Source organism: Ailuropoda melanoleuca, chromosome 4 (assembly GCF_002007445.2).
Source record: "Ailuropoda melanoleuca isolate Jingjing chromosome 4, ASM200744v2, whole genome shotgun sequence".
Taxonomy (NCBI): Eukaryota; Metazoa; Chordata; class Mammalia; order Carnivora; family Ursidae; genus Ailuropoda; species Ailuropoda melanoleuca.
The window spans coordinates 140,739,804-140,759,726 of record NC_048221.1 but is presented as its reverse complement, the minus strand read 5'-3'; the positions used below and the strand labels follow the sequence as shown (position 1 = coordinate 140,759,726).

At 50.3% G+C, this 19,923-nt stretch overlaps 1 long non-coding RNA gene across 16 annotated transcripts in view; it reads left to right on the top strand.

Annotated features, from left to right (window-relative positions):
- Positions 1–15,645: 15,645 nt before the first annotated feature.
- LOC109489947 overlaps positions 15,646–19,923 on the top strand; it is a 78,548-nt gene continuing 74,270 nt past the window's right edge. For 15 of the 16 annotated variants that reach the window (XR_002143106.2, XR_004625116.1, XR_004625122.1 and 12 more), the window contains exon 1: positions 15,646–15,971. This is a non-coding gene — a long non-coding RNA (uncharacterized LOC109489947). Of the gene's footprint in view, positions 15,972–19,679; positions 19,782–19,923 lie in introns of those variants that run through there. The other variant, XR_004625128.1, reaches the window with a different exon arrangement.

The window sequence follows — 19,923 nt, the reverse complement described above, 5'->3', positions numbered from 1 at the left end:
CAGGTGCTACCTGTTCGCATCAAAGACTCGGTAATTTGTACGCTCTGTAGAGCTTAGCCCCAGCCAGTGCTGCCAGCCAGGCTTTCCTGGCCATTTTGCATCAATGAGCTTCTTTAATTTCCTTGAAAAGTTGGGATGCCTGTGGGGCGGGGGGATCCAGGAGTGACGACAGCAAGGTGTCTTCACAGCCTGCATTTGGAGAGTTTTATGAACAAACGAAAAGACTGACGGCAGATCTTTGAGGACCCGCGACAGGGGGAGGAACCACGGGTAAGGTTCTCGAAGTCTAGTTCCACCTCGGACGGGCACTAGCCACCCTGCACTTCTGTTCACCAGCTGCCAAAGTTCATGCAAAACACGTCGTCTTTCCTGTTTAAACAAAGCGCGCCCATGCACTAAATCACTTGCTGAGCTCTGGGCATGTGCAGATCAAGCGTGGTGCCAGCCTTCAAGTCCCCAGCTCTCTCCCCGGGGAGGAGAGAAGCCAATACCTGGGGGGTACCGTGGGGTTCCAGTTGGGCGGGGTGCTTTGTCACGCATGCCGTCATCTACCTCTTGCCCCTGCCAGGTGAGGCCACCAGCCTCTCAGCCCCATTTTTAGGAATGAGAAAGATAGGACTGACTGGAAGCACCCCCTAAGTCAGGCTGTCGGTAGGTGGCAGAGACAGGGAGCCCTTGCTCTTTCCATTGCGAGGCCCTGGAAGCAAGTAATGACACAACAAGGTGATGGGTGTTTTCGGGAGGCCCGTGGGAGAAATTTTGGGAGCTGAGTGCAGGGACACTAGGCGGAGCTTCCGCTGCTCGCCCCCCCCCCCGCAAGGAACAGGTCCACGAGTGGGCTCACAGGGCTCTGTAAACTAGAAAGTGCTGCGCAAATAGAAGGGATCCTTGGAACCCTCACAAGCCGTTCTGCTGAGCCAGGGTGCTCTCAGGGTGAGGACAAGCTGGGACGACGGCTATTCAATTCAGTTATTTCCAGGACATTCTTGGCATTGGCTAAGCCTCACCGTTAGGTCTGCCCGCCAGCGACCTCTCCCCTCCCACATGGAAGCGCAGGGCTGTCAACGGCGTGGGGACCTGACTGGCCACTGCCCGCTGGCAGGCCACTCAGGGTCTATCTCCCCAGGGAGAGGGGAAGCCTGGCTCAGCCTGGAGAGCCCAGGAGCACCCTCCTCCCTGGGGCCCAGCCCTGGAGTCCCTCCGAGGTTCCTGCGCCGCTGTGGAGGTCTGCACCCCGGGGCCAGGGAGGGTGGGCTGGGAGACAGGTGGTGTGAGGTTACAGAGGCTTTCCTGGCCGCCTGGGCAGGGTTGCTGGCAGATAGAAGGCTGTGCAGTGCAGCTCCGAGTGACAGCAGGGCTGGGAGAGCTGGCGCTGAGTCCTCCGGGGAATGTGAGGCTCGGGGGAATGTGAGGCCGGCTCAGGGCAGAAATGCTCCCACTGACCTCCCCGCGGTCCCTCCGAGGAAAGCCTGTGTATTGGCCTGGGAAGCAGCGGGCAGTGGAAGGCCTGTGGGCTCGCTGCAGACTCATCCACCAAGTCCTGACACCAGGGATTATGTTGTCTGCTTTGTTTTTGAGCTTTTGTGGCAAGAAACAGAAAAAAAATGGAGAGAGGCAAGCAGCTGGAAAAGAGGGTGAGGCTGGAGGCAAAGATCTGCAGAGTGTTGAAGGAGGAGGAGGGGGAGGCAAGGGAAGGGGGAGGAGAGAGGAAGGGAGGACGGAGAAGAGGGGGAGAAGGAAGGGGAGGACAGGAGGGAGAGATGGGGGAGAAGGGGGATGGGGAGGATGGGGAGGAGAGAAGAGGAGGAGCAGTAGGAGGAAGGGGAGAAGGAGAAAGAAGGGGAGGAAGAGGAGGGAGGAGGAGGAGGAAGGGGAGGAGGGGGAGCAGAAAGGACGGTGGTTCTGTCCTGAGGTGCAGGACAGTCTTTTCAAAGAGGCTCAGAACGGCTCTGTGGTTTAAAGAAACACCAAGGGGAGTAAAAGAGGGAAGTTTCTGGACTCTCCCTGGGGACTGCAGGTTTGCTCTTCAAGGGGTCCAGGTAGGGAATGGCCATCTGCTGTAATCACTGTGGCTGCTCAGCTGTCACCCTGACCATGGTGCAGCCCACCCTGCAGGGGAGCCCCGTGGGTTGTCGCTGTCAAAACGGGCATGGGCGTTGCACGCTCCCGCGCGTACTTAGTCGCTGCGAAGAATTCGGTATGCTGGCGAGTAAATGCTGCCATCAAAATAAACAAAACAGTTGTTGATCAAAGTATTTCAGCAAAACTGCAATGAGAGAGCTTCAATTTTTCAGAGGACTCCCCTGCGGCAGAACGCCCCCCACCAGCCCCCCACACAAGAATTAACCTTTCCCATCAGAAGAGTCAGTGGAGAGAAGTTCTTTGAACACAACATGCTGGGTGTCTCAGAGGAAGCTGCGAGAGCGTCACCCCCAAGTGGATGGCAGTGACCATAAAGGACTGATTTGGGGAGGGGTCCACACTCACGCATCATAGCTCATGTCCGCAAAAGCTGAGACCGTCTGCTAATCTAGGAAAGTCACCAGAGATCTTTCCTTTCTACGTTTGCAAGGACTGTGGGGCTGCAGACAAAGGGTTATTTTCATGTCAGTCTTCAGCATTATTATTATAAGAAATTAATATCATCCACCTTATCTAGGAATGTTTAAGTGTCGTGACCTGACCTGAACCGTGAACCCAAAACTGAACTGAACCACATTAATTTGCAAAACCATCCACTGAAACTGAAACCACATAGTGATGTTAGCTGAAATGTATCCTGAAACAGTGTCTTCTAAAAACTCGGCTTGCTGTATTTTGAAAGCAAATTAAGGGATGTAAGAATGTGTCTGAAGGACCGGCCATCAGGGCTTTATTTGTAATATGAGTCAAAGCACATACAGTGTGACCAAAATAATTAAAGAAGAGAAAAACCACTCCAGACCTGAGCATGATTGAGCTCCCCACTTTCCAGACTGTTCCTGGCGGGAGAGGAAGGAGGGGAGCTGGAGCTGGCGAGGGTGCCGTGGGTCCCGCGGTCTGGCCTGGGGGAAGCAAAGCTGAGCCCGGGACAGCTCAGGGGTCAGGCTCTGCAGGAAGGGAGAGAGACAAGTGAACGAGGGAGGGGTCTCCTCCTGGGGTGTTCAGCAAAGAGCTTAAACATTTTCTGAAACAAATGGAAAGAAATTCGCCAGATCCTAAGTAGCCCCTTGCACTGACCTCTCACTTGACAATGAATCAGGAACCTCCTTGGGTTCTCTCCACTCTGGTACATTACTTGTAGTTTAGCATTTACATTTGTTACTCTCCCGCTTGGGGGTGGGGGTGGGGGAGGAAAAGGAAAGACAGTAAAAAGCTTATCTTTGGTTAAGGTGCAAGTGAAAACCGGGTCAGGGCACGCCTGCAGGCCTGACTTCTCTGAAGACCCCTCGCCTGGAGAAGGAGCTCTTCTCCCACCCTGCCCACCTACAGATTCCCAGTTCCGTCCAGTACCAGCTTCCCCTGGCTGGGTACACACAGGTGACTGGATGAGCATGTGAATAAAACCAACCCAAAGGCCGCTCATCACCCCATCCCTCCTGCCCCAAAGGCATGGTGGACCCTGGCATGGCCAAGGGCCAAGTGCCCTCCACGCCCTGCTTCCCTGCCTTAAAACAGCCCTTTCCCCCAAAACAGCTCTCTTCTTCAAGCTCTTGGTTTAGNCCACCTACAGATTCCCAGTTCCGTCCAGTACCAGCTTCCCCTGGCTGGGTACACACAGGTGACTGGATGAGCATGTGAATAAAACCAACCCAAAGGCCGCTCATCACCCCATCCCTCCTGCCCCAAAGGCATGGTGGGACCCCGGCATGGCCAAGGGCCAAGTGCCCTCCACGCCCTGCTTCCCTGCCTTAAAACAGCCCTTTCCCCCAAAACAGCTCTCTTCTTCAAGCTCTTGGTTTAGTTTCCCTTTTATTTTAGCAGCTGTATGAGTTTCCTAGGGCTGCCATAACAAATGGTTACCCCTAGCGGCCTCAAATAACAGAAATGTATTTTCTCACAGTTTGGGAAGCTGGAAGTCTGAAATCGAGGTGTCGGTGGAGTCATGCTCCGCCTCTGAAAACTTCAGAGAAATGTCGTGGGTTGAATTGCATCCCCTAACATTTGTGTGTCAGAGTCCAAACGCTCTGTCCTACGGACTATGACTGTATTTGGAAATCAGGTCCAGGCAGATGCAATCGCATAAGGGGGGTCATGCTGGAGGACGGGGGCCCGCGGCAGCATGACTGATTCCTGATACAGGGGGGATATGGAGACAGACGTGCACGTGGAGAGCAGCAAGCGAAGGCAAAGCGGATGCTGCAGGGACCAGACTGTTCGCTAGAGCCTCCCGCGGGGTGTGGGCCTGGCAACCCCTCCGACTCAGACTTCCAGCCTGCAGTGCCGTGAGACCATCACTGCTGTGCTCGAAACGGCACCGTTCACGGTGTTTTATGATGGCCGTGCTAGCAGCCCGACCCAGGGACCATTGTCCTTGCATCTCCTGAGCTCTGGTGGCTGCTGGCAATCTTTGGCATCCAGACCGTGCCTCTAGCTCCTGGGCCTTGTCCCTGTGCGTCTGTGTCCCTGAGTCATTTGGATGAGGTCCCACCTGACTGGCTTCCTTTTAAGGGCATTCTGCCTGCAAAGTCCCCATTTCAAAATAAGATTCCATTCGCGTGTCCTGGTGACTTTGACTTCCGTATCTCTCTTGGGGACATGATTCAATGCAAACTCCTTGAATGCATGACGCATACTCATTGCTCCTTCCTCAGAGCCTGGCGACTGCCCATCTACTCACTACCATCTATCTCCTGCTTCCGATGCCCCAATGTACCATTTTCCCCTGGCCACCCCGATATCCAGGGTTCCTTCTCTGCCCCAACACTGAGAAGGTTGCCCATGGCCTCCCAACCCCTGCACCCTGGCACTAAAGGCTGTGCTGTCCACCTTCCTGGGCAGTGGCCCCATGGACTCCTGGACCTGCTCTCTTCCCTCACCTTCCAGAAAGCTTCTCAAGTTCCCAACTCCTTCCCAGAGTCCTCTGCTCCTTAGATGCTGGTGCTGCCAGGCCTTCGGGCAGGTGAGCCATGCGGCTGCTCCCCGTCCCTGGCACCCTGAGCACCTGCAGGGACCAGCCGCCCCCTTCTCTGCAGTCCCGTGAGCGCTGTGACCCTGGACGTTACGCATCACTGGGTGTGACACAGAATAAGCACGTGCAGCCCTTGAATGACCAAATGAATGCATGACTGAATGGACCTTGTGACTTTTCAGAAGTGGAGAATGAAGCAGGGCACGGGTGGTCTTTTTATCCCTTCTCGAGAGCTGGGCCCAGAGACACAGGCAGCATGCCCTGCCTTAGCTATACGCTCAGGTGAAAAGAGAATTATGGGTTCCCGTGGAGGCAGGAACCAGTGGCCATGGACACATGCTGATCCCGGCTCCCCCGAGGATATGGGATTGGTGTTGCAGGGGAGGCTAGGGCCCCGAGGCCAGCACATTCGCTGTTGTTCTCATGGAGCCCCCTTTGCCTGTAAAGTGAAAGTATTGCCCAGGACAGCCGTCTTCCTTCACAGGGACATGACAGGAACCAATAGAATGCTTTGGTGTTTTTAGAAGAGATTTTTAAATCCCAGAATAGAAGGCGAGAGATAAAAACAAAACGCATACCGCAGGCAAACCCACACCCTCAAGGTGGCCTGGAGCAGCCGCGGGCTGGAGATGGTGGGGGTGGGGCTTCAGCCAGGAGCGCTGGCCACAGCAGGTGCACCCTCCCCAGAGCTGGGGTCCCACACCCTCACTTCACACGAAGAACCTTCAGCCTGAGAAGATTTGAAATCATGTCTTTTAAGTTAAAAGGAAGTAATGTCATTCTGAGAGCTATTCTTTAAAATGACGAAGGACGGTAATAATTTTACGGCAGCTGGTGCCGTGCATGTAACCTCGGTCACCTGAACAGTGGCTTGTGCAGTTCAAACAATGAAATAATCCGGGTCATTGAAACTCGGCAAGGACCATCCGTGACGGGATAGTGACAGTGGATCACCGTGGGTTGTGTCCATTTCTTCTCACTTCTAATTCAGAGCAGGAAACGAGCCGGCACATTAGGTTGACGGCTCTGAGCTAATTAAGAGGCGAACTAAAAGCAATTCCATTTAAAAATAGGGTATGTGCATAAATACGTGAGACCCAGTGTGCAGGAAACATCTGGGCTGATAGCATGGGGGCGATGGCAGATAATCCAGGTTCGAACCCTACCTTTTGCGCTTAGCAGCTATGTGAGAGCAGACACTTTACTTAACGTCTCTGGATCTGGGTTTGCTGGTTTGTGACATGCGTGCTGTAATAAATAGCTCACAGGCCCTTGCTACAGTGTTTCTGGGCATCATCACACTTGGTATAGTGCTGGCCTGATGATCTGTGTTCAGCGTTTTTTATCTGTACATGACTTCAGACTGCGGGGGTTGGGGGGATCCAGAAAGAGAAACATCTCACTGAAAATTAAAATCAGCTGGTTGGGACCTCACCCCCAAATTCTAGGAATTCCGTGCTTCACATTAATTTCATTAAATATTCATGGGGATTGCGCGTCTCTTCTGAATCTGCCTGGGAACCCCGGAGGAAAAAGCACTTCCTGCGTCCTCTGGAAGGTTCCCCTGAGCTAGCCAACGTGCACGGGTGCTGGCGGTGGGCAATCACAGAGCGGGCGATGGCTGAATGAAAAATGAGGAAGGCTGGAGGGGAAGCAGGTCACTGCAAGGGCAGAACGCGGCTTCTGCAGCGTGCCAGCAAGAGGCCCGTCTTGGGCCGGCCAGCCACCGTGCCCTCGGTGTGCTCTCTTGTAAGTAGGTGCATCCTGCCCGGGAGCCCCCGGTCCCTGAGATCCCGGGGAGGCACCAGCGGGAGGGCGCTCAGGACCCACGTGTAGTACTTGAAGAAAGAGCCACACCTAGCACTTGGAATATCCAGTTTCTTGAAAATACTAGATGAACGTATCCTGTCTTCACAAAGACCGTCTCATCCGTGCAGAAACCATTTGTGTCTATAAAACGCGGAGTTACCAGAGTGAAATGGTTTAGCTGTCTTTCGAGGTTCCTTCCGGAATGTTTGTTCTAATGGACTCAAGTGGGAACTGCTGGTGGGAGGGGAAATGGAGAGGACAGCCCATGGTGACAAGTTCGCACGGCCCCACTCAGCTGACAATCTCTACAGATTTGCACTGCGCATGGATTTACGCTTTGCCGACCTCATTTATCAGGGCTATTCCATTCCTTTCAAATTAGAGTATCACTTTGCCTTCTTGAGAGGATTGGCCAAATATGAGTTGAAATAATATTTGCAAGACATTTACTTTTCATTTCTCAGGGAAGCAACAGATCCAGGGGAGGAAGCATGGGGCCTTGCAGCAGTGTGTCCCGACACCTGTTCTCTGCGATACCCTGGTGCTCTGGCTGTGATTTCTCATCTAATACTTTCCACACCCTTGTGTGTGGGGGGAATGTATTATTTTTCATTCCATAGATGAGGAAAGGGAGATTTACACAGTTTAAGCAATACACCGAAGGCTGTACAATTAGTTTACAGTGGAGCTGGGATTTAAACTTGAATTTTCTAGCTACATATGTGATTTTATTTAAGTGATACTGAGTCACACACATCAATATAGTTCACTTATAGAAATTCTTCTCCCAGGATGGGCATCATCATAGATGTGACCAGAAAGAGAACACACCTTGGCAGCCCTGACTGAGGTCGGGGGCGTTCTCAAGGAGATGATCCATTGTGTCCTACTGCTACTTACACGACAACGCACCAACTTTGGACTGTGTGGTACCTGGTACCATTCTCTGCTCCGGTTCTTTCCCCCATTAACCTCATGCAGAGTCGCAGGAAGAGAGAAGCAAGTAAAACCCAGACTAGGCGAACGGGAAGAAGCAACAACGACATGCCTTTTGCTAGACTTGACTGTGGGGCTTTGAGACTGTAGGGCTGGACCTGGAGGAAGGCTTGGGGCATTTGGAATTGTCCCCCGGTTCTCGGAGCCTCAGCCGAGCCCTCAGTGGCACCAGGGGTCAGCTCCGCACTGAGGGGATTTGAGGCATTTCAGGCTGGTTCCCTGGCCTCAAGCAGTTTACACTCTCCATCCATCCGAAGGCTGGGAACATGCGCAGACCAGCCAGGTGAGTTTATGGGGACCGTGGTTCATGGCGCTCACACCTTTTCATCTTTACCTGCTTTACAGGCAGGGTCTCTGTAGCTTGAGGAAAGGGGACCTTGGCTAAGTCAAGCCTGGACAGTTACTGCTGCTGGCGATCCCACCTGTGGGTTATTAGCTTGAGATGGTACATTGTTCTACAGCCGCTGCAAAGGAACCAGGGAATTGTCACACGTAGAGCATATGAGGAGCTCTATATGGTGGGACGTTTGAAAGCAGATTTGAAATATAACTAATATCTTGAAGTTAAAATGAAATAGGGTCCCCAGCTGGATATGCATAAATGATGCCCAATTGCGCACAGTATTTCATACACGCGTGGGAGGCCACAGATCCGGGTGGCCATGAAATGTTCTTTATTGCCCATGACATGACTTGTTATCTGATTGGGAATCACGTCCCCAGGGTTGTAGAACACTGTCTCTGGCCTTTGTAGGCTTGTTCCTCTTGGCAGGGCTGCTCACAGTTTCCGTGTCTCGCCAAGGTTTTGGGGGGGGGCACAGAGTAGAGGATGGGGGGGTCATTGCCCCATGAAGCTGTTGCTGAGATGTGAAACATCCCAGCACCCAGGACTTTCACACCAGTGGGGCCCTCTGCCTCTTGGGGTCATGTGTAAGACGGAAGTTCCTGGGTACATGGGTTGGTCACATCATGGGGTCCCCTTTCGCTGAGGACTTGGGTGTGCTCTGGTTGTTGCATTAGGTGCCAAGGCACAGAAGCCACAGATCTGTCCTCTTCTCATGTCTTTCTTTTTCATTGTTTGGGGGAAATCATTCTTCATCCATGCTCCTGGCCAAGGCACCTTGTATAAACACTGTATATCCTATTCCTTCTAACGTGACTTGGGCATTTGGAAAGAGAATCCAGGAGGGAACTCTGTGGGGGCTCCTCGGGGCCCTTTAGCGCCGTGATCACACAGCCAAAACCCAAATACATTAGGAAACTAGACAAGAGGGAGATAGAGAAATCATACAGGTTCATCCCTACGTCTGTGTTGTTCAAGTCTGTAAAGCTACACTTCTGTGCATCTCTGACTTGCTTTCTGTATTTATCTTGAAGAAAATATACCAAAATGCTAGCAGTGATTAAGACAGGAAGTGGCTGGTATGATTTTCAATAGTTTCAATGTGTAAAAACTCCTTTATTTATTTATTTTTATTCATAATAATATTTTTATTATATTATGTTAGTCACCATACAGTACATCCCTGGTTTTTGATGTGAAGTTTGATGATTCATTAGTTGCATATAACACCCAGAGCACCATGCAATACGTGCCCTCCTTATAAAACTCCTTTATAAGCATTTTTATTAATGATTAGAATGAATAATGCCACTTTGTAAAATGATGCATGTAGACATGTTTTAAGTTACTATAAGGGTCTCAAAAATTAAAATATTAGAAAGAGTAATATATAGGAAATGAGCTGTCACTTGTGATCTTTAGTGCAAGGCAAGGATCAAATTCTGTTTTTCCTGAAGAATGGCAAATTCTGTTTTTCCTAAGAATGGCACATTAATTGCTCCCAGCTTATTTATACGGAGTTAGTAACGGGTAGTATAAACATGCATTATGAGAAATCATCTCTATCTTCGTTTCATAGAATTTGTGCAGGGAATGTGTTTCTCCAAGTAGACGATGTGACATTTAATTTTCAATGTGACATTTTTATTCACCCTAAGCTGTGTAACTTCACATATTATCTGACAAGAGAAGTGGAAAATGAAGCTCAGCTCTGACTGTTTAGGGGACCCCCTGCAGGTAGGAATCTAAACAGTGGACCATCCCTTCTCTTGAGGCTTCCAGAACTCCTAATAATCGTCCCCAACACTAGCACATGAAACAGGCCACCACCATCGTTGTAGAAATACATGAACCAGAAAGCAACTGGAACATAAAACTGAACAGTCTAAGGACCCAGCTGACCCCATTCTCCACTCCTCCTTGAACCTTTGCTTTGATTACTGCTCAGGTCTTCCGAGGCTCTCCCTTCCTCTCTAGCCTGATTTCCACACGAGCTGTGCCCCCAGCTTGGAGCCTCGTTGCTTTCTCTGGACTTCATTATTTTTTTTAATGTTTTTTATTACATTATGTTAGTCACCATACAGTACATCCCTGGTTTCTGATGTAAAGTTCGATGATTCATTAGTTGCGTATAACACCCAGTGCACCATGCAATACGTGCCCTCCTTACTACCCATCACCAGTCTATCCCATTCCCCCACCCTCCTCCCCTCTGAAGCCCGCAGTTTGTTTCTCATAGTCCATAGTCTCTCATGCTTCATTTCCCCTTCTGATCACCCCCCCTTTCTTTATCCCTTTCTCTGGACCTTAAATCTGATAATGAGGCTCCTCCCATGGTGAACGGCTCTCCACTGCTCGCAGGATGAAGCCCCAGCCCCAAGTCATGATGCAAAAGCTTTTCCCGTTGGAAGCTTCTCCAAAGGAGATATGAACATGGTGGATCTAAACAGGCAACAAGCCCATTAAAAGATGCTCACATCATCAGTCTTTAGGGGGGAACAAGTCAAAGCCACAGTGAGATACCACTTCCCATCCACTAGGATGGCAATAATAATAATATTAATAATAATAATAACAACAACAACGAAGACGACAGAGACAACAGGAATAGCAAGTGTTGATGAGGATGGTGGGGAAAGGCGGGGCCCTCCTACCTGCCTGAGGGGAGGGGATGAACAACACTGCAGCTGCTGTAGAAAACAGTAAGTTAAACACAGAACATCACATGCCCAGCAATTCCACTTTCAGGTATATACTCAGAGGAACTGAAGACAGGTGTTCAAACCAGAACCTGCCTCGGTTGCTCATGGTGGCACTCTCCTTGGCCAAAGGCGGAACCACCACCAGTGACCATCAATTGGCAAACAGGTAAACAAAGCGTGCCACTCCCTTACAGTGGAATATAATTCAGCTGTAAGAACAAAGCAAGTGCCGCATACGCTCCAGGGTGGATGAGGCTTGGAACGAGTTCAGCCAAGGGAAAGAAGGCAGGCACGAGGGGCCACCTCTTGCACGATTTCACGGAAATGGAATATGCAGAAAAGGCAAATTGTAGAGACGGAGAGGAGGCGAGTGGTTGCCAGGGGCGTGGGTATGGAAGTGAGGGGGAGCGGGAGGTGATTGCCTGTTGTGTGCGAGGATTTTGGGGGTGCAGATTGTTCTGGAAATCACATTGTGGATATGCTGAAGGCCGCTGGATTGCCACTACACAATTATTAAAATGTAACTTGTATGTCATATGTACGTTTCCAGAATAACAAAACGTGTTTTAGAGGCTTCCATATGTGCATCTAGCTTGATTTCTTCTGATCCTTCTGTCTCAGCCCTGTCCTCAGTGGGCAAGTCAGGCCACACACTCACACTTCACAGGGTGGACGTGCCAGCTCATAACCTCATTCCTACGCTCACACGCCTCCCTGTGCTTAAAAGTGTGGACCCCGCCATTTCTCTCTCTGCCTGGCTAATACTTACTGCAGAATGCACTTGTGTTTCAAGACAGAACTCATATTACCATGTCATGAAACCCTGCCCGGACTATACAAAGTACATCTGTGCACCCACTACCCTTGTGGAAATATCTCTCAAATCTAGGTGATACTGTCGAGGTGACTATGGCTGTGTAACAAAGCACCCCAGAGCTTAGTGGCTTAAAACAGTGACAACGTTTATTTTACTTGCAAGTCTGCAATGTGAGCAGGATTTGATAGGAATAATTCCTCTCTGCTCCATTATGCCGCGGTTGGGGCGAGTTGAAGGCTGGACTCATTGAAAAGCTCATGTACTTACAAGTCTGGCCACTAATGTGGCCACTGACCACGACTTCAGCTGGGGCTGTCAGCCTGGGCCACATCGTATCTCCTTTACGGCCATACAACACGGCGGCTGGGCTCCCGCGGCATGGCCTCAAGCTAGAGAAAAGCAAGCACAATGCTATCGTCTATCATGAGTCACATGGTGCCAATTCTGCCACATTCTCTTAGAAACGCGTCACTAACACCAACACCAGCTTGTATCCAACAGGAGGTGACATAGACTCCACATTTTATGAGCCGACTATCAAAGGACTCATGAGCATGTGTTAAAATCATCATGAATATTCCTCTAATCTAAGAAGGGTGCACCCACCCTAAACCCCCATGGCTTTCCTTACTTCCACTATAATCTACTTTCTTATTTCTCATTTTGTGTCTTATCTTTTCTAGATTGTTAGCTGCGTGAGACGGTATCAATTTTGCTCAATATCATATTACCAGTGTGCAGCAGCACTCTGCCTAAATATTTATTACAAGAATAAATAATATTTTATTGCCCTCATTTGTTTGCTAGATTTTTCTCAAGCTACCACTGCCTAAAGGCATGAATTGGGTCTCACACAGCTTCATAATCCATGCACTAGGGATGGTAGTGTCCAACACAGAGCAGAAATAATAGCTCCTTGTGAAAGGAATCAATCAGTGCGTGGACTGATGATAGCATTTGTTTGCTGGGAAAATGTGTGTATTTGAGCATGTAGGTGTTTTCGAAAGACTTTTTCATTTGTCTGCTAACCTCGGTGACAATTATTTTTCTTAAGACTTTACATTCAGGGCTAGGAAAGTACTCAAAAAAAAAAAAAAACAACCAGTAAGCATTCAGTATATTCATTAAATTTTCTAATAAATGAATGAATGAATGAATGAATGAATGTGGAGTTTGCTCTTTAATAGAGAACTAAACAGACATCAAATGTTCAGTGGTTGCATGTTATGTTACATTGAATGCATTCTATCATCATTTGATATTTTCTTAACTTTTTGTTTTTGTTTTTTTTTTTAATATTAGCTTGTAATCAGAGTAGAGCAGTGGTTTTCAAGCGGGGGTGATTTTGCCCCCAGGAGGTATTTGGCAACATCTGGAGACAGTTCCGTCGTCTCAGCTGGGAGGGTGCCACAGCTCGTGGGTGGAAGCTGGGGGCTACGGTGCGCTGAACAGCCCCGCACAAAGGAGAAGTACCCAGTCACACTTCTCAATAATGCCGAGGTCAGGAAACAGGACACACAGACGGGCAGACACCGCCGTTGTCCCTCAGGGAACCACGGGAAACACAGGTGTGCGAAGGCATGATTACACTGGGGAGGCTTCATTGTAATAACAGAAACGTGTGGAACAAACAGAGGTGGGACAGGGTGGGATGTCCTTGGCTGACTTGGACTCATCCTTACACAAGAAGGAGAAATTACCTTTGTGAAGGAGAAAAGTCTCGACCGAAAGGCACCTGCTTAGCGATACCCAGAACCCCAGAATGGACTGGAAGGAGAAGGTCCTCGCACCCAGGCCTCTTCCAGCGGCTGGAAATGATGCTCGGCATGGCCCCAGCGTGCGGGGTCGGACCTGCACGGTGTATTGGACATAATGAATGACAGGGAGGTGGGGAGAGGGAGGATTTTGCTGTTGCTGTTGGTCTTCTCCCCTCTTCTTTGTCCTATACCATGAACCTCCGCGGCCGGCAGCGGATCCTGTCCGTCCCGGTGAGGAGGGGATGCCTCCTCCCTGCTCACCTGCGCTTCCTTTCTCCCTCCGGGTGGAAGGCGGGCAGTCAGGCGGCTGTCCCTCGGCTCCAAGCCCACCTTCCGCCCCGCTCTGGGCTGTGGCATTGCACCTGCACCCGGGCTTCCTCTGCGGGCTGCGGTTGTGAAGCCCCAACCACGGGGTCAGCACGGGGACCCCGGAGAGAGGTGGCGGGAGACGGACACCTCCTTGGTTCTGTCCTTTTGTTGCTGTCATTTATCATTACTCACTGTAGGACATCCATAAATAATTCATAGAGCAGTAAATATTTTGAGGTTCATACTTAAAAACGTTTGATGGAGTTCATGCACCAATAAAATGTTGGCGATCACAGTTACACATGAAAACAGGATGTCTGGAGAGAAAAAAGGTGGTCCCCCTCCTCCTCCCCTGTAAAGCCTTATCCTGGCTTCTAAGTTCCGTTGGAAATCCTCGTTTTGCTTGCGGATTCATGTGATGAATGACTTCACCCTTCACGCGGACTTGGAGCCGGACTTCCGGGGCTCGCATCCTGGACTCACCACTGACTACATCTATTGCTTCGGGCAAATTGTAGAAACTTTCTACGTTAGTATAGTATTAGCCTGTTTTATGATTGGAGCCATTTTAAATGGCTATTGAAAGAAAAACGCTTTTACCTGGTGTCCCGAAACACAACGGTTAACAGAGAAAAGTACTTTACAGAATGCCCCAGAGTATACTAAATGCTCAGTAAACGGCTCTGTTGTTGACTTCTGAAGGCGAGATCCTGCCCCCTACACACAGAGATGGAGCTTTGTCTTTGCACACTCAGCAGAACCCTCTCTCTGTGAGACTCTGACTCCTGAGTGTGCACAGGGCATTTGCACACCCAGTCCTGGCGAGAGGGTACCATAGCTCAGACAGTTGTGGTGCAAGGAGGACCCCTGAGGAGTCATAGTAACAGCTCGCGTTCACTGAGCTGGTGCCATGGTTTTGCAAGGAACCACTCATCAGGTCCATACAGCGACTGCATCAGCCGGGGGCAGGCTCTGTCCTCCCACCTGGTAGATGACGGTGCGGAGACAACATCTTCTCTGACATTTATCTGAGTGACGGAGCTAGAAGGGGCAGGGCTGTGAGTCCAAGCCCGGGGGTCTTTAGCGATCCCAACAACCACCCCTCTAAGGGCCACCCTGCCTCCAAAACCACACGTAGATAGTTTTTCTTTTCTCAGCTCCAGAAAGGAAAAACTAGCTGGTGGTGACGTCCCAAGTGACGCTGGTACTCCGTGAGGTGGGAGGGGCCCGAAGCCCGGGAACCAGGCACTTGCACAAACCCGGGCAGCTCAGTGAGTATTGGGTTTGGAACCGGAAACTGGGTCTTTCTAATGTCAAGTCTGCATCCTTTTCCTCATTCCCCTAACAACATAATCCATAGTCTAACGTGCATTATTAATTTCCTATGCGATTACAATTTTTTTAAATATCCATGTCTCCCCAGTCAACCATATCCTTTCCATATGGAGCTGCAAGTCCTATAAATTAAATGAGAACAGCATGTTAGACAGGAATGAAAGAGTGGTTGTGGGATTTTTTTTTTTTTTTTAAGAATACGATGACTTCGACCTATAGGTATTTATGGAAAAACACCAGAATATTTACAAATATCTGAATGCTGAAAATGTGTTTTAATTGGCTTAACAAAAGAAAAGGACTTACACAGAAGCCCTGGGATTAATCATTACTTTGCTGAAAACGATGGATCCTTGGGTGGCAAGGGGTTGGTTAGTGAGCCCCTGCAAGGCTGGAGCCCTGGCAGAGAGAAGCCCGGGGAGGGAGAACAGTGGCATCGCGGGGGGAGCATCTGACAGAGACACGAGGGCTCCGAGCTTGGGGACGAGACAGTTAAAGCCTCCCCGTGCAAGCCAGTGATATCACACAGCGCCAGTGCCAGGTCAGCAGTCTGGCTGGAGCTCGGACGTGGTTGGTGGTGCCAGGCAGTGCCAGGCACCCCGGGGAGCCATGAAGAGGGATCCCCAAACCGGGCTTCCTTCTGCAGCCCAGAGGATGCTTTGACGACTGCCTCATGCAAAGAAACAGGGGCTGCATGGCTGCTTCCCAGAGGAGCCACGTTGGAGCACGGACCTCCCCGGCTGGGAGCCCACTGTTGCTGTGACAAAGGGAGCTCGGCTGAGAACCTGCTCAGGTGAGACGAGCTGGGGCCGCTGCTGGCTCGGGTCCTGTCTTGGCCATGCGCGTGGGGGAGGCTGGTCTGCCGGGCTAGACGCTGCTCTCAGACAGATTGATTGCTGCATGCATTTCGCTGTTTCCCTAATTTCTTTCTAAGGAGCGCGAGTGGGTATCATGCACTTTGTTCGGGAAGCCACCTCTAAAATCAGGGAGATGCTTTTCCAACAGCATCTAGCTGGTGGGGAATTCCAGCTCAGAGGCTCCTGTGTGTCAGCAGCAGACAGTCTGATGAGCAAGTCCCCAGAGGTGATCTCTCACAGCCCCTCCAGATCCACACGGGGCCAGGGAGCATGGAGTGCACCAGGGCACCCGGCAAACTGAGTTCAGATTCAGAGCCTGTCCTGCAGTGAGCAGGAAGCAGTGTGGTGTTGGGGGACACCATGTGCCCCCTCACGCTCAGCTCCTCTTCAGAAAAGATGGTTGAATACTTGCTGTGACAGGTTTGTGCTGCTCTGGACACAGATCTGTGTCCTATTTACCTTTGTTCGCTGAGCCCTGGGCGCCAGGTCCGGCGCTCAGCATTCCTAAAAACTGTCCGTCCACTGACCGTGCTTCGGAACAGAAAAAAGTGATGGCAAAATATGGGTGCAAATGTGGAAAAGCCATAAAGTCTAAGTTACAGCCTCAGGGGAGCTGTTAGCCTTTCAGAGCATTTCAGAAAGAACCCGGCAGGTTTGGGCGATGCTGAGCACATTAATTAAGGCGAACAACCCTTAGGTTAATGCGGAGGGCTGAAGCAGGTGCTCTGACCCCGGTGGCCTGAGGGAGCTTTGGGTTAAGTGAGACCCCAGTGGCCAGGCTGAGGCAAGGACAGCAGACGGCAGTGAGCTCCAGGCTTTGGGATGAGAGCATCTCGACAACAGTCTGGAAGAATGGGTCACAATGGCTCACCGAAGGGGAAGACCGTGAGCCACAGCCAAGTTGGGGTCACCCTCCAGCGTGTCTGATCCCCTGCGTAGGCTCTGCCATCAGGTCATGCTCATGATGAAGCACGCATTCTGGTGTCAGTAGCCAGAAGATTCATCCAAATTCCACCTCCAACTGAACTCCTGGAAAAGCAAATACGATCATTACTTTCCTGATAAAATCCGTTTAACTCCTCCTCGATGCCTTCACGGTTATGTGCAGGATTCTTCCAGGGACCCTCTAGGTTGATTCCAGCCACGTGGTCTCTGTTCTCTTGCTCTGTGTGCCCTCCTGGCCTCCTTTCCGAGACTTCCAGCTTCATGCACGTGCTTATGGCTTGTCTGCTCCTCCTGGTTCCCTGAGGTGATCTTTCCATCTCAGGGCTGAACCCTCAGCCTGGAACACCCCCTTCGGCAAAATGTATGACCTCTATTCATTGTTGAAGACCCAGCTTAGCTTGGTTTCTTCCAAAAAGCATCCTGGGGCTGTTTTAGGCTGAAAGCTCCTTACCCTGAAAGCTCCCTGTTTTATTTCTATTACGGAGCATTGTATAATTATCTGCACCCCCCACTAACCTGATGGGGGGGCAGGGGCAGGAGCCATGGCTCTGAGCTCTTTGCATGCCACAAATGCATCTCAGACAGGTTTAGACAAGAAAGGAAATGTGCTGGATCTGGAGACCAAAAGGATCAAAAACATGGTTTTGCTTCCGTGCCAGTTGGACACAGGGGTTCAGTGACGTCCACAGAAATCAGTGGGTGTTTGCGTTTGTTTGTTTTTTAATTTTTCTCTATTTCTCAGGTCTGCTTTGTTCTGGGTTGATTTTATTCACAAAGAAACATTCCCCATGAGTGGCCCAGGCCCAGATGATACCTCCGATAGTTCTAATTGGTGAGCTCCATGATGAAAGAAATCCTCGTTCCCGAGTCCAAGCAAAAGCCCAGTGTCCTTTCTTTCCCCATTTGGCTCTCGAGGCCGTTCCTCAGTGCGGCCGGGGTGAAGGCAATGCGGTGTTTGAGGGGTCTGTCCCCGCACCGGCCATGCTGAGAAGCACGCACAGACCGGTCCGCAGCCACCGCCAGCTCCCAGGCTGGCCGTCACAACAGGGGCAAGAAGGGACCTTAGCAGTTACCTGCTTGGCTTCCCTCGATTTAATTTCATAGGGGCGAAGGAGCTGTGAAAATATGTCATACTTAATGATCACGACGACTTCGAGAACAAAGGTAACGATGAACACTCGTTGTCCCCCAGTGTATAGATGAGACCTCTCACCATTCATGATTTCCCCGGTTTAAAAGTTTTCTACACAATTTAAAACATATTTATATTTTCGAGTCTTGACCTTTTACCATAATCATTTTCTTTTGTCATTCAACATTTTTAAAAAAATATCCTTTAATGGCAGCATGACCTTCCCCGACATGAACGTTCACATCCATCTAGAATGTTTTGGCCTAGAGTCAATCCCTTCCTTTTATAGGTGAGGAAATTAAGATTGCAAGAAGTCATTTTCCCAGATTGGTAGTGGCGCTGAGACGAGCTGCCAGGTCCTTTATCCTGGTTCTTACTGTATCATCTGCCTCCAGTGCTAATCTTCCCATGTCTGCAAGGAGATAAAGGGTTTGTTTGTATATTTATTATTTTGCTTGCGACTTTGAGAACTGGTGGATAAATACCGCAGAGACACAACTTCGCTGAGTAAAACGCCCATCGGTGGAGACCACGTAGGGTCAAAGGAAGACAGTGTCCTTCAGGGGCCTGACTGGGGTGACAGGTAGAAGATACTATCTAATGGGGGTGGCAAAACTAAATTTTTCTAAATTTTGTAAAGGTGGAGGCTATTTGGAAAGCACGTGTTCTTTCTAGGGCAGTGTGTGTGCGGGAAGGGTCTAAGTCTTGCTTCTGCCTCCTTATTTTCATTCATTTAACAAATGTTTGTTGTACATCTGCTCCATGTCGGGCACTGTTCTAAGTATTGAGAAGGAACTGTGAAAAGTAAATACGGGCTGTGCTCTCGGGGAGCTCACAGGCCACCGCAGGGGAGGTGGGACAGAAAATTAGACAAAGAAACAGGGAAATAAAAAGTATCAGAAACTGATGAAGAGTAAGCAGCAAGTTAAAATGGAGAGCTCTGATAAGGACTGGGGAGTTGATTTTGGACTAAGTTGTCAGGAAAGGCTACTTATGATATGAGCATTATGCTGAGGAGAGGGGAGAATCCGTGCAAAGGTCCTGGGGTAGCCTCTGTGGGTCTTGATTGAGGAGCAGAAGGAAGGCCAGCCAGCATGGCCCGAGGAAGGGACTGTGGATCAGATGGTGGTCCAAAACAGGCAGGGCCGGGTAAGGAGTTTGGTTTTGATAAAAGTGAGGGGCTGCCAGGAGGTTTTGTAGCTGGGCAGTGCCACGATGACCTGATGCATGTTCGGAAGATCACACAGGCTTCTGGGGGAGAATGGATTTTGCAGGGTCAGGAAGGGAAGCAGGGATTCTGGTGAGGAAGCTGTTGCGGATGGTCAGATGTGAAGGGGTGACGCCCTGAACTGGGGGAGAAGCAGCTGGAACTGACGTGTTCTGGAGGCTACAGGAGTGGACGAGTGGAGCCAAGCATGGGATGGGTGGCGATGGCGTTTTTAGGAGATGAAGAGAATCAAACACCATCCCTACAATTGTTAACGTTCACGGAAACCTAACACCTATTTTTTGCCCCCCCTTTCTACTTTATATGGAAGAAAAAGTGGTCATGTGGAAGAAATTCAGATTTAAATAACCCAACACTCTCCAGATCACCTGCAGTACGGAAGTGCTTCCTCGTGCGTTGCTCTTCGGCCACAGCGAGGGAGTGGGCTCTGCTTCCTCGCAGGTGAGGCAGGAGTCCCCGATGCCCTGGGGCAGAGCGGGTGCCACTCCATCCCTGGCACGAAGGTTCGGGAGAGGTTCCGTGGGCTCTCAACCATCTGTGGCATTTGGGCACAAGGAGCATGGAACCTGCAGTCAGAATAATC